The sequence below is a fragment of the Ambystoma mexicanum genome, chromosome 3q, assembly GCF_040938575.1.
Source record: "Ambystoma mexicanum isolate Mex_15411 chromosome 3q, UKY_AmexF1_1, whole genome shotgun sequence".
NCBI classification, from domain to species: Eukaryota; Metazoa; Chordata; class Amphibia; order Caudata; family Ambystomatidae; genus Ambystoma; species Ambystoma mexicanum.
Window position 1 is genome coordinate 409330264 of NC_090926.1, and position 24186 is coordinate 409354449.

At 44.9% G+C, this 24186-nt stretch overlaps 1 long non-coding RNA gene across 1 annotated transcript in view; it reads left to right on the plus strand.

The window, feature by feature from the left end:
- LOC138582647 (uncharacterized) overlaps positions 1-8963 on the plus strand; it is a 204256-nt gene extending 195293 nt beyond the window's left edge. Inside the window, exon 3 of the long non-coding RNA XR_011305057.1 lies at positions 6353-8963. This is a non-coding gene — a long non-coding RNA (uncharacterized lncRNA). The remainder of the gene's footprint in view (positions 1-6352) is intronic.
- The last annotated feature ends 15223 nt before the right edge of the window (positions 8964-24186 follow it).

Consider the following 24186-nt stretch of genomic DNA (forward strand, 5'->3'; position numbering starts at 1 on the left):
AGATCATAGTGTTGATGAGGTAGCTGGGCCGGACAATGAGGGCGATGCAGGACTTGTCCACTCAGAGCCTGTAGTGCACACACCAAGCCCGCAGGCCACCCCACAGGACACACCTCAGCGGGACTCATCCAAACCAGGGCAGCCATGGACAGTGGTCTCCGGCCATGCACAGCCCCATGATCCATGCTGTGCCACCACATCACCCACCAACCACAACCCACACTGCCATACGGGACCTTGAGGGACGTCTCTCCAGGATGGAGGCCCGGCAGGAGGTGATGCAAGGCTATGTGCAGCAGTACCTTGCTGAAGGGGAGACAACACGCTGTATTATCTAGGACAGCACCGCGTCCGTTATCCAGGACATTCACTCAAGTGCACAGCAAGTGCGTGATGGCTTCAATGCCTTGAGTCAGATCCTCACCAGGATTGCTGACCGCATGGACCAACGGCAAACCCTGCCCCTTGTATCACAACCATCTGGGTCATCCGCATCATCCATGCCATCGGGCTCGAGGCAGACCAGCCCCGTGCGCATGTCCCTGCGGAGTTCGCGCCGCACAGAGATCCAACCCCCACCTCCCAAGGGGGCTCAACAGTAGCAGGGCCACCCTGCATAATCCCTTTGGGCATACATCCAGACACATGTCGTGCCATAGTTTACTTTGGGTGTTAGGGGGTGGGTGGAGGGTGGTGGTGGGTGTAGTGTGTAGTACTGGGGTGTTTGGGGGCATGGCAGTAGGTTGGGGGAGGTGGAGGGTGGTGGTGGGTGTAGTGTGTAGTACAGGGGTGTTTGGGGGCATGGGAGTAGGTTGGGGGAGGTGGAGGGGTGGTAGGGGCGTGGATTGTTGAATCATGTTGTACTTAATTTCTCACGAATACACCAGTTGTGTAACAAACATCACATGAGTGGACATTGCTGATTTTCTGTATGTCAATTTATTGCTTCATGGTGATTCGTGCACATGTGCCCACACAACCAGTGCCCACAGTACACAACACATGGCACCCTCTGCATTAAAGTACATCAGATGATTGGTCTATGACCATTTTGCGCACTGCGCGACCCTCACGAGTTTCACGTCCTGGCCTATGTCCTACTTCTACTCCTTCCTCTCCTTCTACTTCACCAGGTGGTGGCAGCTCCACGTCAGGTGGCAGGGGTATGTTCCGTCGGATGCACATGTTATGTAGCATTACACATGCCGTGATGATCTTGCCCACCTTCTCAGGCCCGTATATGAGTGCCCCTCCCAACCTGCTGATGCAGCGAAACCGTGCCTTCAAAAGGCCAAACGTCTGCTCAATGACCACACGTGTACGTGTATGTGCACCATTTAAGTCCTCCTTGTGCCTGTTCTGCGAGTTCCTGACAGGGGTGAGCAGCCACGGCTTGAAGGGATATCCGGCATCACCTACATGGGAGCAGAAGGAGGTATGTGTGAGGATGAGGCTCAGTTGACAGGTGTGCTCAGCCTGTACATCATTCAAGTTCATATGCACTATCTCGTCATTGGCAGCCACATCCACATGACTGTCAGCCCTGTACAGTGCATACCAATCCATAGAGGGAGCCTTGTGTGACATACACAACCCAGTGTCCTAGGATTTTAAAGCACCAGGCAATGTATGTCTTGGCTAGGGGCATTTTGCATGCAAATGTGAGGGCTGTGTGTCAGCGGATGACTTAAGAAACTACCATTCCCCCCAATCCATCTGCCCCCATGGCCCTGAGGGCATTCCCCTAGCATATGCATGTACCTCCCCCCCAATCCATCTGCCCCCATGGCCCAGAGGGCATTCCCCTAGCATATGCATGCACCTCCCCCCCAATCCATCTGCCACCATGGCCCAGAGGGCAGACTCACCCAACAGCCAGCCACTTCGTACAACGTCTCCTTCCATGTAGCGGGGTAGTGAGGAGTTCCGCAGCACCATGCCATCATGCGTGGATCCTGGATATCTGGCACAGCAGTGTGTTATTATCTGGCTGGCATCGCACACCATCTGCACATTGATGGAATGGTGTAGCTTCCGATGTGGGACTACCAACTCTACGTGGGTACAGTCGAGGGCACCAATTACATTGGGCATGCCTGCCAGTGCATGGAATGCTATTTTGGTGGAATTTACCTCCTGTGGTGTCCTTGGTAAGGATATGTAGGCATTTGCGTGCTTCAGTAGTGCATCCAGCACTTGGTTTAACACAACAGAGAAGCATGATTGGGACATGCCATGCATTTGGCCCACTGTGTGTTGATAAGTGCCTGTGGCCAGGAAGTGGAGCACAGATGCCACCTTCAGCAAAGGGGGGATGGCTGTGCGGATGTTGATCAGGCTGACCAAGTTATCCTGTATTAATTCCACTATGTTGGTGATGGTGTCTCTGTCCAGGCGGTACAGGGTGTGGATCTGTGCTGGGGTTAAGTCAAATGGATTGGCCCTTATACTTTGGATTGTTGGCTGTCTGCGGGGAGCGACTGCCTGCACTGGTGGGATTTGCTGGCCATGTCTCACCCTCCTTCTCCTCCGGTGTCTCCTCTGTGTTTCCTGTTGTACTGCCTGCTCAAGGAGTAGCAGTGCAGGCATGTCCTCCAGGACCAGTATGGCAAGTACAAGTGGTAGCATTTTGCCTTGGAGGGGGGTGTGGTGTGTGGGTGTGCTCCTTTTGTGCTGACCCTGACTCCATTGCCTCCACCTGTGCTGATTGAGTGCACCTGTGGCACTTGGTTACACAGCAGTTTGCTGTTTACGGGTGGTCCGCGATGCCGGTATTGCCGGCATCATGGTGGCCCTTCTTACCGGCATCTCGATGCCGGTATCTACTTGTACGTGTGACTCGTGGTGTCCCCTTCTTTGCGGCATGCTGGTATTAAGGCCTCCCCATATGCGCGCGTGCCTGCATGCTGGTACGGTGGTGCACGGCCACATCGGGTCCTTGACAATGCCGGTAGCAACGGCATCTAGGGTCATGATACACCGGCCCGGTAATGGATGCCGGTATTGCCTTACCGGTGCCGTTCTTACCGGAGCACCAACCTTGTGATGAGGCCCATTGTTCGACTATACCCATGTGATGTCTGAAACCAAACTGAGCATCTGAAAAGATTCTCTTGGCCAGGTACCAGTTTTCTAACACCGCTTGGATAATTTTACCGAAGAGTTTATTAGAGCAATATATGAGGGTTATAGGGTGATACCAATTAGGGGGTTTACGTCACCTTTTGGCACAATAGATCCAAGGCAATGGATCTATTTCCTTGACAGTAGATGGCAATTACCAATCTATACAAATGGGTCTGAATACATCTAGCAGCTAGGGCTCAAGGTGGGGCCACAGATCTCAGGTCGGCGAAATAATGTCCAATAATAAACACTCAGGCCCTTATTAAATCTGATCATTCAATCGCTTCCTTAACTCTCCCGACTGTAAATAAGGGCAAAGATGTTCTGACTGTGTACAGTTAGGTGATCACTAGAAGGACATGTTCTATACAATTTAGAAAAAAGGCTCGAACCATAACATGCCTAAAATTGGGTTTTCTTTTGGGCCCTCATAATGGTCTGGGGTCAGCCCCTGTTTGATTGGTTCCCAGCAACATGATGATATTCTCTTTTTTTTCAACTCTTCGACTAACCAGTTAATATAAGTTTGGCGACATTCACAGCTTGTTAGAATTCTGCTGTAAGGTTGGCGAGGGAGGTCGGGTGGGGGGGCTTTGCCCACTCTAGTTCACCCAGTATAAAAGTGATGAATGCTTTGATACATTTTCCTTCTGGGGTGCCCACATTCTCATCGGGAAGGCATACCCTTTTCCTGTTGGAAGAAGGTTGCATCATAAAGTCCCTCCTGATGCGTATTAGTCTTTCCCTGCCCAGTATATAGACAAACCAATTGGGGAAATTATAATTTCGGTCCTATGTGTTACCTGAAAGTCAGGCATAAGATTCCCAATGTTGTATACTTATCAAAGCGTCATCAATACAGTACGAAGAGCCTCTTGCTGAATATGTCATTTCTGCCTGGCAATCCTTGGGGACACGGCCATTGAAGATCCTAATGCCCATAAAACTGGTCGACCCCAAGAAGTGGAAGTTGCTTTGGTCTGGGATTACCCTGCCTTCTAGCCACCTTGAGAACCTTGCATGGCAGGAGGTGCCAAAAGCCTGGGGGAGTTAGGGGAACATTGTGGCCAGGCAGATTCTCTTTTGTGTTCCTTCCGCGTCTGCACAGCTTTCAAGAATGACTGTTTTCCCCTCCTCCCTCAGGGCCATTCAGTGCAATTTCCCCTTTTTTATTGCCCTAAATCCTCTCTTCACTGGACCACACGAAAAAGTGGAGCTTAACTTTTGTGTGAATGTGGACAAAGCAGATGTGGAATGAGTGCCTTATAGAACAGCAAACGCTTTGGGGGAGTACATCAGCACCGGGATTAGTAAGGCTAGTCAGAAAATTGGAACAGGCCAGTCTAAAGATGTGCCCACACCCCCTAAGATACCACATTACACGACGTCTATAAATGGTACAACAGCAGCACACGTTAATATTTAAAGGAACGGAAAGCACTAATGGGGGGAAATCCCCATAACCAATTTCTGCTTGAAGGTACAGATGACATAGCGAAAACTGTGCACTTAACCCCTTGAGTGCTAAGGACGAGTATGCTCGTCATAGGTGCATGGGAATCTCCATTAGAGCTCTCGAATAAAAAAGAGGTACATTTCTGCAAGCCAGTGGTGGGTTTCCTCTGAGTGGAATGAGGAGGTCTCCAGTAGACAATTCATGTAAATTAAGGGCTCTGAAAGAATGAAATAAAACATTTCAAAAAACAAATCAAACATTTGCACTGAAAGGGTAAATTAACTGAACATTTTACTTTGCAGCCTGCGCCCTCTGCGCTTTTATCCTCAAGTAATAAAAGACAGGCGTCAGGAGGAAACTGCAGAGGACTTCCTCTATTTCTTTAGTAAAAGTCGATCTGCGCCACAGAATTCTCTTCCCCAGCAACCTCTCCAAGCCTACAGCCAGTCTACTCACCAACCACCTGTCACCCGCCAGCCCGTTACCCTGTTCCAGCTTGATACACAGTATCATTCTCAGGCACAACTCTACTCCCCTCTTCTGCTGTCAGTATTGAGGCTCCCAGCCCTACCACTTGTAATTATTGCAAACAGGGAGCCATTCGGAAAATGAATGCCCTAACAGACCGGGACAAACCTTCCAGCCACCCCATTGTGAATACGCCCTGTTCCGGAATTCAGATGCAGCAGCTTTTAAGCTGGATAATATGACACATGTGGACAGCCTGAGAAAGGATAATCTTGTCATATGTCCCATTATACCTGTTCATCAAGAAGATTCCCATGTGCAGTGGTTCATAGAAGGTCTCTCTGTCTCATGTTTCGTAGACACTGGAGCTAGTAAGGCCAAAAGCTTCCCAATGATCTGTCTTCCTAGACAGCTATACGTGCTGTTATCTCCAAAACACCTGTACCACACCCTGTAGCTAAGCCTGTATCTGTCTCTCCAAGTCCTATAAACAACAAATATGTTTTTGATTACTGTATTGTCTCCTGTTAGGGCATGTGGTCTTGTGTAATCTAAAATGCACTATATATTGTACACATGACGGTCTATTACAGACTTTGCATGAGGGTCACTCCAACCTCTGATTCCCAAAAGCGTTCACGTGTCCCGGGAACGCACTGAATTATTATCCCAAGTGCTTAAGGGTTTATGATCCTCACATGATAATGAAACAGGTTACATTTACACTGAAGAAGCTGTCCGATAAGATTGGACGCCTTCAAGCATCTATCAAAGATTCCCCAGTATCTATTACACTCGGGAGGCAAAAACAGGTATTTGCCCAGTAATTCAATCACTTCTGCGACTGGGAATAATAGTCCCAGCAAATGGCCGTTGTAATACCTCTATCCCTCCTGTAAAGAACCCAAGTAAGAACTCTGGTCAGTTTGTGCAGGATACGGGTATGGCAGGATATTGTCATGATAGATCATGGAAATTAAGCACACTACAGCCAGTGCCATGATCTTCAGAAGCAGAACAACAATTTACTGCATGCTCTCCAACACGCCCGCTTTAGGGAAGCCACATGTTTCAAGGTCAGCAACATGACTCTGTCACGGGAGGATATGAACCCCTCTAAGCCTAGGTTGTGTGCCCTACGAGGGATGAAGCCAGTTCTACTCCGGAGCTGGACAGTGGCAGTTGAGAGGGCCCCAATTTCTGTCTCCTCCCCAAATGGCTGTTTATGTATGGCAATGCCCACCTCCATTACCCCAAGCCTCTTGATACAAATACTCACCAAGTGTTCTCTTTTTGTTCTAGAGTCAACAATGCAGCCATATGGAGAGACCTGCAGAGAGAGCCCAACCTTACAGGGCCCCATGCTACCTGCTTTCTGTGCCTCAATGTCCAGACCAGGCAAAGCAAGAGAGAAACAGAAGAGGATGTGGTTGAGAGCTTATGTGGCCACCTGACATGCTGCACGCCACTCCCCAGTGCCACACACAGAGCAGCAAACCTGTTGCAAACACCCTAGACCGCCATGGACTTAAGCAAGTGTTCCAACTAGCAACAACGACTGTACTTACCTTGGGGGAAGCCACACCAAAGACCCCTAACACGAACATGGACACTGTGCAATGCAGGTCACCACTGCTATTTGAAGGTTTTGCTGTATGTAACGGCTCCTGAGAGGGGAGGACAGGGCCAGATTGGTCCGAGTCAAACAACCAATCAGAGGATGGGGAGGGAGATAAGGAGCTCCCCAGGAAACAGGAAATTGTTGGTTGTTCGGTTGAGGTCAGAGGATGAAGTGGAGGTGGCAGACCAAGAGATGAGCCAGTAGATAATACCCTGGAGGCGAATTATAGAAAAGATGAGGTTTTGGTTTGTGAGTGAAAGTGGCACTGTGTTGTGCATGTGTGTGTAAGACTAGTGAGTGAGATTATTGGAGATGGTGTAGGGAATAAATGTGAAATGGTTGTGAGAGGGAACGGTGTGTGACTGAGTAGAAGGTAGGGTGGAGCAGTAGCAATAGTGTGGAAGAGGGAGTAGTAGTGTGGAGGAGGGAGTTTTAGAATGGAGGAAGGATCACGTTGCTGTGCACGATACAAGGTTTTCGTGTATTCTTACACGCATTTTGCACTATTGTTTCACTTGTTGCTATGAGACACCTGGTATTCTACATCTGGTGGCACGTGACGTGGCGTGCGCGGCACGCTACGTCCGAGCAACGTCATACGTCATTACAGGAAGTGGAACATTGTTTAATACTTGATGAATTTGGACGCAAACTCGCGACTGGGTATAATTTGTTTCACGGACTTCAACAGGTAATAAATTACATTTTAGGACGCAATGCTCCGTGTTAATAATTGTAATTGGATTGGCTAACTATTAGATCATTTTTGTACGTGGGATCTACGCTAGTTTGTTGGTACTTTTTCAGGGATTGATCCCGTTATCTGCAGTATTATGGTATTTTACCATATTGATTAATCACTCCTGAATGCCACCAGGACTTTCGATTTGGGTAAGATTCTGACCAATCATTTTATATTATGCAATGAGATAGGTAGTTTGTTCACACTAACTGGTCATACGCCTTATTATATGGCTTATTTGAATGTTTTTAGGTTGCTAATTTTCAGATTGCGGTTGACGCCTGAGTCCCTTGTGAAGAATTGTGTTTTCTGGGAGCAGAGTTGCTTACTACTGTTTTTCTGCAACCCAGTCAGACATCATTTGGTATGTCAACAGTTTATGAGTGGAGCTTATCACATCGTATTTCACATTCATAGTTTTACCCATTTTTTATGGAAAATGTCCCTTTCTATGACTTCACAGAGAGAACTATTTGTTGCAGTGGTAAGATCTAATATGTTTTAGGTGATGTTGGTCTCGTGTGTGCGCACCATCTTGGGCTGGTCTCTTTCTGAATGTTTCCTGGTACGGTACTTGACCACTTTGCATGGCATATTATATATAAATGTTTCCCTTATATATTTCAACTTTTCCTTCTTCTCCCTGACTGGTCACATACAACTAGTGTCTGGTTGCACGTGAGATACTGGTATTGGCGCAACTCCTTAGTTTTTCTGATCATTAATTAGAACCAATTAACTTCGAAACTGATCTTGCAACATTATGTTTGGTTCTTGTTTTTCCCGCCTTGTGTTTGGCAACCTCCTCATTTTACCATCATTAGGTATGTAATTCTTCAATTACTTACTGGTTTTTACAATAACATGTAATCATGACAACTGTTTTGAGACATTATGCTGTCTTCGATTCAATTTGTCTGAATACATGTATTAACAATTTATTATATTTAGCAATGTGACTCATATTTTGTCTAATACTGTTTGAAATGTTAACTAACAGCCTTGAGGACGACCAGGTGTTGGTCAAAACACTTGTCGGCAGTCTTGTATACTTATTAAATACAATTTGTACTAAACAAATGGATTAGTGATTGAATGAATATATCTTGCATCTACCTAATAATAGGGAGAGTGCTGACATAACCAGACCTAGCTTAAAAATGTTTGTGCTTTTTTATATTGTCATTAACGAAACGGGTTTCTAACAAAGAAACATGGTGACAAATGCCAACCACTTGCATATTATAGGACTGTAATGGGCCCGGTTGCTGCAGGTTTTCTCCCTTGTCTCCGGTCAGTTGAAGCAGCTGCACTGGCAGTACAGTAATGTGAATGCCTGACATTGGGTTCACTGCTTGAGCTTGCAGTACCGCATGGTATCAGTACACCTTTGTTAAAAACAACAGCTGAGTACCTTTTACTCTCTCGAATGACCAGATATGAAATGCTATTGTTCTACTAATCTCATATCACTTTGACGCTATGCCCTGTTTTGATTCCTGCATCTTTCCTACCTAGCGCAGTGGATGGTGAGTGCCATGGCTCTCTGGTCACTGCAGATGCACATGACAAACCAATAAAAAAAACTCCTTAATGTACCATTACACAATGAGAATTGTTGATGTGGCCTTTTGTTGATGTTAAGGGGAAAAGTGTTGCTGGGTACGCATCATGTTCTCCCGCGACTGTGGTAGAAAGTGCCTGACTATCCAATCTGTATTCTGCTCAAGTTACTCAATTGGTGGCCTTGATCAGAGTTGGAAGACTAGCAGAACAACAAAGTGTTACAATATGCATGGATTCACAATATGCTTTTGGTGTTGCTCAGGGTTTTGGTCTACTCTGGAAACAGCAAGGATTTCTCATAACCGCAGGTTCCCCCAATAAGGGATAGTGTTTACTGTCTCTGTCCATTGGATGCTAACAAAAGAAATAGCAATTGTTTAGTGTGATGGCCACCAACCCCTTTGTGATCGATTCCCTGTTTGCTCCTAGGTGTGCCAATTTAATGTACACGATTGGAACTTGCTTTAGTTTCACCCAGTATGCTTTTAGGAATCAGAAGAGGTACCCTATATATAAAAGCTCTGAAGAAAGCACTATGTCCACTACTGAAAATCTTGGGGCAGGCCTTACAAATCGGTAGCAACAGTGCAGCTTTGGCTTTTGCAAGAGTTACTTAGCATTCTTTTTTTTTATATTATCGCTTGGACACCACAATGGCCGGAACCTTTGGAAGTACTTTGCAAATCCTTGAAAGACAAATCTTGTGTTTGGGACTAGAATCACAATTATCCAATGTCCAATGCATCTTTCCTCATCACTGCCGTTGACTGCTTCCCACACTCATATTCACCTGACGATGGGATGAGTATTCCAAGACACTCACCAAATCGATTAGGCGTGCCCATTTGCAAGCCAAAGAAACATAAAGGACCTGAATAGACCTGCCACTCACTGGGACGAGGGATGGGGAGGGACTGTATTTATGTGAAAGTACATTAGTGGAAGATCTCATTAGACCGGTGGTGGAAGGTGCCGTTTCAAGGTACTGTTCACAACTAATTCTCCAAATAAAGGTAGATGAGCTTCATAAATCAGTTTAGGTTAATACTGATACCGCGCCAATGAGCCATGGTCAAAGAGGCGCACCCATAGGACAAAGACAGCCATGAACACCAGGCAAAGAGCACAAGACAGAGAATGTCCAACTAACCATAAAAGATACTGGAAACCAGCCGGGAAAACAGATTTTAAGTCAAGAGGGAAGTCTTCAAGGCTCTCTTAATGATTAGCAGAGATCCAGTGGAAGGTTCTTCCAGAGACAAGGTGCTATGCAATCAAATGCCAAATTCACGGCTCTGACAAGTTTAATTTGTGGTTTGACTAGAAAATTAGAGTTGTTGGATGTTCAATACACGAGGACAAGGTTTAGATGGTAGTTTGTTCTGCAAGTAGATGGCGGGGGTCCCATACCTGTGCAGACACTTATGGGTAATGGTACTGAGCTAGAAAGCAATACGCTCCCTTACAGGAAGCCAGTGAAGGGCAGAACGAGCCTCAATAACCTGCTCCCTGCGCTTAAATTGGTTAACAATCCAAACAGTGCTGGTTTGTAACATCTGCAGTTTAGCCATGTTACCCTAGGATGAGCCAAATAAAAGGCTTCTGCAGGAGTTTATTTTCACCCTGAAGATGGCATGCGCCAAATGGGTACAGTTCTCTTTGGATGAATAGGGGCGGGTTCGACAGAGGAGCTTCAGACAGTAGGGAGTTGTTAAGACAATATGGTTTATTTGTGCTTTCATATTTAATGAGACATCGAGATAAACCCACAGGGTCTTAACTTTGTCTGCCACTGAAAAAGTGCAGTTGGCAATTGTAAACTCCTTGTACTCGTAGGGAAGCCTAGCTAGCCTATACTCTGTTCTGTGACGATTCACAGGTTTTCATCGCTTCTGCCCAAGGGGGAGCCCTTTTCCATGAGGCTATGGAGGTGCGCCCTCTTCCCAATAGTCCCCTAGCTGTGGTTTAATGCAGGAGGACCCTTATGGGGAGGGACTCTCCCTTGGGCGATAAGGACGATCACCTGGGGTACAGCCCATTTAATGTTTTAATCCCCCAACATTGCCTAGCCCTTCCAAATCTTCAGAACCACTTTATTGATGGTCAACCCATGTACTGTTGCCGTACCATAGATAATCCTAAAGCCAAAAGTACTAGGATGAGGAAGATCACAGGAAACATGAAGGTCGTTGACTCTGCTTGTACTGGTATGAGGTGGCCCCAAGGAGGCATACAGAGTCGTTTTTAACAGAGACAAAGGTCCTTTACAATCAGCATGGTAGGAACTAGATACAATGTATAAAAAGGAACAATGGACTATCAAATGTGTCTAGCCCTGATGTGTCAAGCGTGGCTGTATCAAACACTGCCGGATCTGGTAGCAGGTGTGGAGGCGAACCAGTGGAAGCAGTCCAAGCATTGCCGAAGGACCAGATGGAAGAGGACACCAGTGAACTGCTGTGGGAGTCCTCCACGGGTTCTTGAGGAGCTAACCCTGGCAGAAGACCTATGCCATAGAGTGGATCCACAGAACAGATGAGAGAAGTGCTGTGCAGCCGATGGTGCAACGGCAGTGAACAAGCAGAGCTGGAGAGAAGACCTGCAGTCCCAGGAAGTCTCGGTGACTTTCCACAATCCAACACAATGTAACAGGATGTATGGGAGACCTGGAGTGGACACAGGGATAGTAGGGAGGCTGGTTGTTGAAGCTCCCTCTCGCATGAGTAGTGGGGTGCCCACTACTGAATATAACCAAAGAAGGAAAAGCAGCTACTCAGAGCATTAGAGGAAATCTTCCTCATCACAGTGGGAAAAGGAGAACCACTGACCACTAGAGAAGGGTCTGTGACCCGAAAGCAGTCATTGAAAGTATTGGAGGAAATCTTCCTCATCACAGTGGGAAGAGAGAACCACTAACCACCAGAGAAGGGTGTGGGACCCGAAAGCAGTCTCTGAAAGTATTAGAGAAAATCTTCAACGTCACAGTAGGAAAGAGAGAACTGCTGGCCACCAGAGAAGCGCCTGGCACCCAAAAGCAGAAACTGAGAGTATTAGAGGAAATCTTCCTTGTCACAGTGGAAAACCAAGAACCACTGATTACCAGAGGAGGGTCTGGGACCGGAGTGCAAATACTGAGAAGAAACTGAGCAAGCAAGGACATGTGTTAGAGAAGCCAGAGGAAGGCAGTAATTCCCTCTGGTCTTGTTGTGAACTGTGCCAGGCAATTCCAAGAGAATGAAGGTATTCACCTGGTCCTGATTGATGGAAGGGGTACCCCTAATGTTCGGAACTGGGGATCAACAGTGTATAACTAGAACCTATTAACATGAATACAAGCTACAATACTATCACTTGTTCATTTTAAAGACATCCAATGGCAATGACTACTTAGCAGTCCCTCATAGTACATATCTAAAAGTGTCTTTATTTTATTATTTGATGCCTTCAAAATATAGGGTATAAAGTGCAAATTCACAATCTCATAACAGCTACCTTGATTTGTCTTTATGAGCGTATGCATGTTATTTGTAAATTATCCTAATGCAACACTTTTTTAAACAAAATAAACACCATCTGAAGTTCAACTAGTGCAATGTGGAAATTCATGGTCTCGTGGCAGCAACCTTGATTGCCTGCACATTGTCTTGATGCGCCAATGCATGTTACTTTCAAATCATCCTAATGCAAGGACCAACGTAAACACGTTTAATTGTGAACAATTCATCATTGTTGTACGTGTCAGATTCTATCATCCTGTACGACCATTGCACATGGCATTACAGTTTGCTGATATTTATACGAATGATGCGTTCCTATCACAGACTCTGCCCAGGGACCTCTCAACAGTTATGACTCTCGTGTATGTCTCCAGTTTACTACTACACCCATTTTAAAATGAGGCCCCCTTCTATAGGCACCTCCCTACCTCGTTGGTTAACTCATACCCTAGGTTCACTAGGAGTTCACCTCATCGCACCATTACCTTTAGGCCTGTGAATGTGGATTATGGCTCAGGTAGTTCCAGAGGCAGACCAACCCCTCCGAACTAAACTTGAGAAGTAGGGGGAATATTCAGCTGAAGCTAGTGATTGGCTTCTTCTGCTCTTAGCCACCAGGTTTGGACTTTTGACCTCCTATGGGACACGTGGTGATTTCTTTTATTGTTCATATGCCAGTTTAAAAAGTCCCATTCCATTTGTTTTTAATGCGTTTCTCTAATCCTGTACAACCATTACTTATGACATTACAATATTGCTGGTATTTGCAAGATGTATACGTTTTTATTACACTGGCCAAATCCCGGTAGCTGAGAGATCAAGGAGCATAAGCAGTGCTAATCCACCCTTATACATAGTCTGTAACATACTGGATTTAAGATCTAAAAGGACGGCCTCCGACACCTCATTATCATTATTATTATTGCCTATGACCGAAAAGATGGCGCTTTTCTAGGTAGGCCTGCAAGTGCAGATATTCTGGGCTAGCAATGATTTATTGTAAAAAAAAGGCACATTCGTTATAGGCCGGTAGTTAGTGTCCAGCCTGGGATCAAGGGACGGTTTCTTCAAAAGCCTGCTTACTTGATGGCGGAATGGCAGTCGACCTGAAGGAAGCTTCAATGAACTTAGTAATGGAACCAACTAAAACACTGGCACATTCCTTGACAATTACTGCAGGACAGTTATGAGTATGTGTTACCCATTACAACAAGGCAAAGATCCAAATGTTAACAAATCACCTGCTAATAGTGATTTATTTATGTTTTTTTACCTCCCAATACATTTTGGGAACTATGCTTCAGATTTAAAGGGGCAACGCTGCTATGTTAAAGCAATAAATATATCCAGGAAGGTAGTCTCAAATTGTCAACTTAAATAATGGTAGCACCAGTGCTCACAATTTGACTCTTGGCAAGTAAGATATTCTGTGCTGTATGTATGTTAGAATTGAGGTGGCAAGTGACTTTGTATGGCTGGCTAAAAGCTTGTAACTTGAAATGTTTACCCCTCCTGTCACCAACGCAGAGGTGAGCAGTTGGCCATGGTGAAAGGAAAGGAAGGTGGTTGCTTGGCAGGAAGGAATATGTGTATATTCTGAGTCATGATTTTGTTGGATAGAGTAAGTACTAGGCTTCCGTCCAATAATAGCTCAGTGTACAAAGGAACATGGTCACCTGGCTTGTATTGCCCTTCCTAACCGCATCTCAGTTGAGAACTATTGCAAGTTGAAGTCTGCCACCACCACTGAACCCCAAACTCCCTCCTCACAGATTATGTCCACAGTCCCTGCCATTGTTATCAACCAAGTAGACTGGTTGAAATTAGATGAATCTGTGTGTTCTAGACTATCGCACATGAGTGACCTTGCTTGATGTTGTGCAAATAATTTGCATTTTTCAGATCATGAAAAACACTATTAAAAACATTTAGAATGACACATGGATGGTAAGGGTCAGGTAACTGTTAGAGAGCTATTATCCAGTATGTTATCCATGGAGGACACACTTGCCTTAAAGTCCAAGGTATAAATTAGTTTTCAAAAAATGATTAGCAGAGTTTGCTAATTAAAATATTATTTAATCACAAACATACCTATTTGATTAGCAATTTTGTACTAATATTTATAATTTCACCGGACGTTATTTGTACCCGAGAGATAAAATAAGCAAAAATACAGCTTTTTTCTGCACCTCAGAAGTAATGTATTAGTGAGATTAGCATCTGTGTAATGCAAAGGTTAGCTGCATGAATGGGCACACACAAATATATATGAAAAAATACCAAAATGCAGTTGGAGTTGCACAGGGCAGTGCCCCGTATACTGTATGCTTGATCCATTATTTGCTGTGTATACGTTCAGAAGTTTCATAAACCAAAAAGGTAACCATGTGAAAGGAAAGAAATAGCTGAATACTACGTTCGTAGCATGGTGTTGCAGCAGGAAGGGGAATTGTCAACTGTAGGTAGACAAGATGGCACTTGCATGTCATTGATAACTGTTTCCCATACAGCGTTAAATACCACTTTTGCAGGAGGGCAGAGGCAGTAAATATTCTCAAGCTCGAGCCAGGTAGTCCCAAGCACAGCATTCCAGCCCTGTGTGCCAACAAAATCTGTATTCATCGCTATTAGCACTCCGAGCTATCGTCTGGGTTGCTGTTACTTTTTTTTATGCAACTGGGCTTTGCTCAATTCATGGTTCCCTTAAAAAATCATTATACATGTGTCAGTGATTGAAAATAACTATTTCCTGGACCTGGGGGTGCACAGGTGAGTAGGCGGGGAGGCTGGCGGTTGGGTTGCAGGGGGTTCGAGGTGAGGCACTCCAGTGGATTGTCAGCCTGGGGCACTGCCTCCAAGAACAAGTTGAAGGCTGGGCAGAGGCAAATCTGGCCGGTTTAAAATGCAGGCTATTACCTGCTAATTCCACTTGAGTTTCCGGCCTCCTGGTTGGCCAGCTTTTTCCCTCTAGTGCTAATACTTAATGCAATCATAATCGTAGAGTAAACCGAGCTCTCGAGACTAACTACACTGTATGGTATAGCAGTAGGTCTGTAGAGGTACAGATTGGATGGAATTATTGATACCTACTTGATTAAACATCTAGTTAACTTTGTGCATCCATTATGTATGGGGAACAAAGTTAAGAGACTAAGCAGAGTGGATAGTGTAGCAGGCAGAGAACTTGGAAAACTAGGGGGAATATTGTAGTTTGCAAACATCTCACTTTCAGGGTATCTGTTATAAAACAACAGACTGATAAGATAACATGTCAAGGAGTTTGGGAATCACCCCAGGGGTTGAGCAACAGCTGCACAAAAGTATGCAAACACCAGGTCCCAGAACTTGGTTTCCCATCAAAAGCAATTAGCTTTGTTATCATGTACATTTTCAAAAGTGTTCACTCGTCAATATGATGCATTGTGCCCTACAAAATGAAATATAGTTGACACTATGGGGCACATTTTTAATAAAAATGTAATTTTACAGTGCAGAGCTGGTATATTTATACTGTAACGTAAGCGGCTACCCACCGCCAAATTTTCTTCATTTGCACTGCGGGGTGCCAATGTCAAGGGCAAAAGGCAGTGTACAAGTTGCATGCCACCTTTTGCCCATCAAATTTGCACTATGCAGTGCAAAGTGAGTAAACACTGCCTGGCATGTTAGCATGCTAGGCAGCATTTTTCTTTTTCTTGTGAGCGTCGCCTGCTATGCTTTCATGGCAGGCGGCACTCACCATTGAAGCCGTGCTCGCATGGCAGGGAGCATGTACAATGGATACTTATGTGATCTACCTACTTTATACTGATGCATAAAGCAGGTGGACACATGGGGATCCCCACCATTTGCACTGCATGAAAATCCATGCTGGCACAGATGCTGGAGCATTTATATGGTGCCTGAAAATGAGCTGTGGCATGATTGGAAGGTGTAAAAGCATTGCTCGAGGGTTTTATGCCTTTCAAACATGATACGGCACTGATGAGCATGAGCCCCCATGAAATTTAAATACACTAACGTAAACTTTACTGAAAAAAATTGAGGCAATGCAGTGTTGTACAGTAGAAATACTGCAATTATGCAGTATAACTACTTCAATTTTTAGGAATGGAATATAAAAGTTAATACATAATGGTCTTTGCCAAACAGAATTTTAATTAGCTTAATAAAGGTATCATTTTGAATACGTCTGCTTTGCAATTATTTGAAATTGAATGCTTCATGGCTACCACTCCAACCCAGACATTTGGCACTTTTAAGAGTGGAGGAGATAATTACTGCTGGTCTCTTTCTCTCCATGAGCCTTTTTCAACTTGCAGTGGACAAAGAAAAGAGGGTGGGGAGAGCCCTGAGGGCAATAGAGGAATGCAGACAAGATGTGTTTTTACTGAGCAGGGTTATTTTAATTGCCAGCTTTGCTACACACATGTCAATTTAATGATCATACCTAGAGAATTATATAGCAAATTGCTATGCGGCACTGCTTATTTTTTATGCTTCCAAGTACCTTTTCTGGAAACAGTGCACATGTTGGCTATCCCTGTATTTTGCAACATAAATCATGTTATAGACAATGAAAAGGGTCCTTATTGTTTACTGATAACACGGCTGTCAGTGAAAAAACGCTAGTAAAGAGGTGTAGTCGGTTGCAGTTAATGAACATTGATGCCAATGTCGGTGAACTGCAAATCATTTCTGCACTGAGCACCATCACTAAAGACCTGCTGAGAAGATTGATCTGGAATTTTCCAGCTGCAGGGAAAGCAATTGAATGAGATATTTCCAGGTCCTACGTAAAGGAGTTTGTGAATGAACTGTTCATGCTGAGGAACACCTAGTTTGGTCCAGAATTATGACATAAGTCACCGAAGTTCCTTTTGAGCTGCACCCATGTTCATTGCTCTAGAAATGCTCCAGCTGGCGCTTCTGTCAATCTCGCAGCTCCTTTCAAGCGTATGGATCCTTTGAAGACATTTGAGCTCCTACTAGTTGAATTCTGCCCCGGCCCTGTGAAGTGAATCTGCGGGACTTGATTATCCAAAAGGATGCTTGCAAATAAAGACTGCAAGAGAGCCTCGCTAAGTTATGCACCAGAGATAATGTTTGTTGTCTGGTTGAGACTTGGAACTGATTGGCAGCTGTGACCCTTCGACCCTCCACAACTGCAATGTGCCAGTGAAATGATCGCAGATCAGATATTCGTATTAGAAGACAGTATTTGTTGGGAGGGTAGGTCATGGTTTGTGAATAGATGGGAGAGAGTTATTTAGCACTAGTGACAGTTACATTTGATCACGTGGCATAGCTTCCTGTGACGTTCACTTCCCACTCCAAACCCACACTAGGACAGACACAGTTTATTGGATGGCTGAAAGGAAAAGATTGGTACGTCTTGATTATGAAATACTGTCTTAACTGGACAGCTCTGTTGCCACACTCTTTCCTGAATCTCCTTACCATTATGGCCCGAGTACAGAAGATCTTTGACATAGAAAGACAAATACATATCATTGATGCAACTATGAAAGCACACGAGAGAGACACACATATGAAACTGGATACTGGACCACCACATGTGTGCTGCTTCTAGCATCCTATGTGTTGGCCAGGCAGGTATTCCTCACCAACCCCTGCTACATCTCAAGCCCACCATTTCAGCACTGTTACACCCACCCCCTCAAAGCATAGGTGTGCTGTGTTACATGTGCAGGGGTGCTTCCATCTGTGTGATGTGCCTGAGTACCTATGTGGGTGCGGGCATGGATGGGCTGGTGGGTAACTGTACAGATGTGTGCATGTGTGCATGTGGTGGGAGTGCCTTGCTCCGTAAAGGCAACAGATAGGATATAGTTGCAATGCCTGGAATACCAGAAGAGAACAAAGGAATCGATTAACAGTATCTGACATATGACAGCAGGACCTGGCTCGTTGTGTGAGTAACTGGACATATAGTACCAATGCCGGGAATGCTGTGCAATGTGGTGGCATTGCCTGATCCTTTGATAGTCTTCTGGGCTTTTGATGTCATTATCGGGCCCATGATGGCAGTACATTGGCACATGAGTCTGCACCTACAGCTCAGATGCCTGTGGCTGAGCATGAGGCATCAGCCAGGCACATGGTAACAGCGAAACGCCTTATGGGGCCGTTCCTCAACATATGATGGAAACATAATGTTGCATAGGCATGCAATGCCAGAGCAAGGCCATATGAGGGGTGATTGGACCTATGAATCGATGCTCCTTTCAGAACGGACACACACAGGGAAGCGGGAGGAGGACGGAAGGGTAGAGGCTTAGTTACGATGTAGGAGTGAATAAAGAAAGTTCACAGCAGGCAAGGCTCCGGCTCGTAATTGCGTGTGTATGCATACGAGTGAGTGAGAGCCTAACACTGGCGACGAGGCTGACATGAACCTTCGTGTGACGGCGGCATAGGCGGGCAGTGAGCAGTTCAGGAGGGCCTGTGCGCCCTGATATTGAGCAGAGGCCCGTGTGCCCTGCCGGTGGGCCCGTGTGCCTCCCCTCACCTGACCTCCTCTTTTGGGCTGTGTCCGCTCCGCCGTCTTGCCCCTACTCCTTCCTTCCTGTGTGTGTGTCTGCTGTTCATGTGCCTCTGCTTTGGCGTTCTGGGATGGTTCTCCCTACTACCCCTTCCCCCTCTGCTGCTAACACAGAGAACTATTTCATTATGTAAACCCTGACACCTTGGGCCACTTTGTCAATGCTTATCACATGTGCCTTGTTATTTTGTCATTGTTTAGCTCCCTTGCCTTGTATTCCCTGTTCTTACTGCCCCTCCTCCTAGCTTGCCCACTTTCACTCTACCTACTTGTCCCCTCTTACATTGAGGTGTCTTCTTCCCCACCTTCTTCTATTATTGCCCCCCCCCCCACACCCATGGGCCCTTTATTCACACCGTGCTTGTCGTATAACATGATGGAGGATTCCTGCTAACTTCCCTTCCCTCTTTTCAATGTCCCAGTTACTCTCCGCTCCAGACCCCCCTATGACCGTCACAATGGATTATTCTCATGCCAGGAGAGAAGCGCCCAGAAGGAACAATAGCCTCCAGTTGATGGAAAATGAAGCCGACACCAATTACCTCGATTATGGAGTCGCGGTGTGTAGTGCCCTCCGCTACCCCGCTGTCCATGGCTTATTATTCTAACGTTTCACCAGCGATAAACCGCTAAACAGCGCCTGCAAACCTTCACGCGTTCATCCACACCGAGGGACTGCCAGCTCCCTCCGCTCTGCACTTTCCCCAAGTCTTACTTTAAATAATTCGAATTTATTTCCAGCTTCTTTTTGATTGCAGGTGGAGCACATGATCAGCTATGCACCCATTGCAAACAAACCCCCGCTGGGATGAGGATTTCCTGCCTGGGTGCAGCACTTGCACGTGCAAGCGGGCATCCTAGGCATTCTCATGTCCTTGGTAGGGGTTGATTGTGACTGCTTTGTGTGCATATGCAGGGACTAGGCGCAATGTGTTGCAGTCAAAAAGGAATTTGTATCTGGCATTCTTTTAAAGGTGCCCATCAGTACTGATCTCTGCCATGTGCGCACAGAGGAACTCTTGCATAATTATGATAAAGGATTGGGCCAGGGTTTTAAGTGGTCTGGGGCTTCTCAGGGCAGTCACCAAAAACAGCTAGTGAGCAGATTGTCTGCCGAGATCACCCACAGTACTGCACCAATGAGAAGTAGTCCCACGCCCGCCTTTTTCGCTCGTGTGGCTAACACGAGAAGTTTGTTTTGGTCACGTCGTTTAGTTGTGGAACAGCCATGGTAGAGTTTATGCAGGGACGCTTGCAGGCCTGGCTCCAGCAGGGGGGGCAAGGGTGCCAGGCCCCCCCAGAGTCAGCCTCTGCCCCCCCTAGAAAGAATGCCATGTCAGTGATGTTATACACCACTAGTAACTGAGGGAGTGGGGGTGGTTGTCACTCTATACATTCAGCAGCCACCTCAGGGACATCATTCTGTGAGGCTAAATTGCAGGAGGCCTGACCAGGATTTGTGTTCTTGCCCTAGACAATGATTTATGCCCCACTACCATAAAAGATCAAACGACCAGGGAGATGGAGGACCATTCACACCTCTAAGCAAGTTAGAACACTTATTCAAGCAGGCTGCCTGCAACTATTTTTTCAAACCTAAAATCACAATTTTGGTTTCTGTAATTTAAAGTATGTTTATGTTTTGTGGGAATATAGTGGTTTTCCACATCATGCTTAATAAAATGCTTAACTATATCAAACAATAAATGACAGGAAAAGTTACTTGAACACAGATTTCTGCAGAAGGTGCGTCAACTGACTGGGGGCCCTTACAAATTACATTCAAAGTATATATTCTGCTGCATTAACCACTTGAGTATAAGTGACAAGATAAGGTTGGTAGTAACAAAAATGTAATTCTGAAGGGGAGAGTGTAGTAAAATCAAAAAGTGATAAATGCAAGGCCTTGAATTAAACATTACCACTATTGTTGCTCTGCCCAACATTCCATGCCATAATTCTGTAATATGTCTGTGCGATTAGAGAAGGGGTCAAGCCATTAGCAAATTACTTTTGGTGCTGTCACCAAAAGGTGCAGTTCAATCTCAGTTGCTAGGCCCTGTTGCATCTGCACTGGAACACAAGCAACCATATGCACTTTTAGACCCTGTGGTCTAGCAGTTTTGGAAGGGCTTCTGGCATTAGTGACAGGGCCAAGTGAATATGCAAACAATGGTATGGAAGGCTGGCCAGAGCAATGATGGTGGTTCTAATTGATTCAGAAATGTTTGACCTATTAGGTACAACCAGAACGCATGCTGTGGAACACAGATAGGATGGCAATAAAATGTGAGGAGAAACACGCATCCTATGGGTGTGTTTGGTCATTTACCCACCTAACGACTAGCCATGGCAAACAGGTTGCTGTATAGGGCATGACAGTGTTATATCTAAGCATTCTTTTGATTGTTTAATTACTTAAAGACTCTGTAAATGAGCTCCTGGTGTAGTACAATTATCTTAATGTGTGTCTTCAGCCAGTTGATTTTATAAGCAATATATTTGTCAATGCCTCTGTGACTTGCACTGAAGTCCTGTCTTAAACAAGCAATCACAAAGCCAGCAGTTTTGGCTTGTGTTTAGGTATTAGCAGACATTTGCCAGGCAATGCCATCATATGCCCAGTTACTGACACCATTTTTCAGCTGTCCTCATCTTATGGCCAGGTGGTACCCTTATGGCAGTACCTGGCAAATGCCTATCCATGCCTAAACAAAAACCCAAGCTGTTTTCTTTGCCAATGCATGTTACCTTCCGTTTGTCTCCCTAAGTGAATGTGTATATGCCCAGATGTGGGTGTCTTGTTTGCTATGCCTAGGGAATCAAGCTGAGCTGGTCCAACAAGGCCCTACCTGAAAATTATAAGCCTAGGTTGGCAAGTATTGACCAGTTTCCAGATCTTCTCATGCATACTTACCAGTGGGGCTCCGACCTAAATAGTCATAGGGGATCATTTTCCAGGTCAAGCAGAGTGGAAGAAATGGCACTAAATGGCTGTAGCTCCACTTTTTATGAGCTGCAGGGTTGTGTTTGATTTGACAGGTGAAGTTGGAGAACAGATCAGACTTAACAAGGTCCCCCTGCCAAATCTGATTGGTATTCCACCAGCATGTATTTTCTACGTTGGCGGAAAACCAATATATTCCTCTGGGACCTGCCTGACCTTTACACCTGGAAAAAGCAGGCAGAGTCCAAAGGATTCAATTGTGGATGGCTCCCACAATCGTTAATTGTGGAAGTGATTTACACTTTTCCAGACACGTAGTGCTAAAGTAAAGAGCAAAGGTGATTTTCACCTGCGTTTTATCTTTGCTTTTCCAGTACTTGGTGAAAACAATTAAAATTAATGAATGGCCGCTTTTGCAAAAAAGTTTAAACAGGAGAATTATGATCTGTGCAATTTATGATTCAAAACAAAATGCCCCCATTAATCTTTTCATCAACATGTTTCTACAATGATTAATACATTGTCAGGTTGATTTATCATGTGACTTGTGCATTTTTAAAGTAATCTGTATACAATTTAGTATTATTTTAGGTATTCAAAGCCAAACGTCAACACATATTTATATCAACTTGAGCTCAGAAGATGTGTGGTCAAGTATCTAAATGTTTAGGCTAGGCTCAAATTATGGCTTTACCACTTGGACAATGTGTGCGATGCTGGGCATATATTTTTATTTCACTATACCTTACCTGTTAAAATTAGATGCCCCTAGACGTGATTCAGTTTGCATTATAAGCTATTCCAAAGTCTCACTCATGGTTTAATAGATGGGCATATCAGAGCAAATCAGACTAAACACATCAAACAAAGAGTCATCATGGACAGTTGCATATTATAACCAGTATGTACCAGAAATGATGTACAGGGGCACGCCCCACCAGGAGCGATACCAGGAGACCACAAGCCCCTCAACCAGCACTGTCTGCCTCCTGATGCAGCCCTTACAGTACTAGCACTCCCTTGCACTCTCAGCTCAATTAAAATGTGCTTCAAAAATGCAACAAAAAATAAAAAAAATGTATTTGTATTTTGTATTTTGTTTATTTATAAAGTGCGCCGGGCCCAAAGGCATCTGGGCGCATATCTTAGGTTGCAGGGATAAAAACTGTAAAGACAAAGAACAGGTAGCTCTACCAAATTTACAGACAGTGTACAGGTAGATCTACAGTGTGGCAAGTACAGGTATAGTGAAATGTAGTAAAATATGCAGTATAGCAAGTACAGGCATGATAAGATATACAGGAGGTTGCAATAGAATGTCCAGGCATGATAAAATATACAGGAGGTTTACAAGAGAAAGGAGTTGTCTAAGTGCAAAGAGGATTACAAGAGTTATATACAAGTAGGATATACAAGTGGAATAAAGAGGGCACTCACAGTGCATTTTGTGCTTAAAATGTAATTTTGGACATGAACCATTGATGGGAGACATTCAGAATGGGACTACTGCAGGGGTTCAGTTGGAAGGGAGGATTGTATACATGTGTATGTCATTGGAGGTTATGTTGCTGTGCTCGAAATATTGTTAAGATCAACAAGACTACATGTATTGATTGGACATGGTATGTGTTCTGTTCTTGAAATATAAAGAAGTTTGAAAAAAATGTAATTTTGAAGGAAACTAAATCTATTCCTTCCTTCAGTATTCTGGGTGGGTGTCTATCTTTCACAAAAAGATGGACGGACTGAAGCATCTCCTCCGGGGCTTGCTGGGAGTATCCACAGTGCTCATGAAGGTATTGTTGGGCAGACAGCATCTGAGGGGTGCAAATGTATTTTTGCATATCTGGGAAGACATTTTTTGCTGCATCACGGATCTGGGAAATCTGGATCAATGCCAGCACTTTGTTTAGAGTACTCTTAGACTCACACCCAATGGAATGAGGGCCCCCCTGATCACAACCCTGGCCCACCCAGATGAACATATTAATGGTATTCATGCAATTTTGAACGTATCTTTGCATTCATATGTATTTTGTATACATGTAGCTGGCCATGTTTACACACTTTGGGGGGCAAGCTCTGCCCGTTAAAATATGTCATAAACTGACTTTACAATTACACGTACCACACAAATTGAGGCATTTAAGCATACTGTGAAGATTAGACCCACTAACCAAAAAGCTCAACCTTTC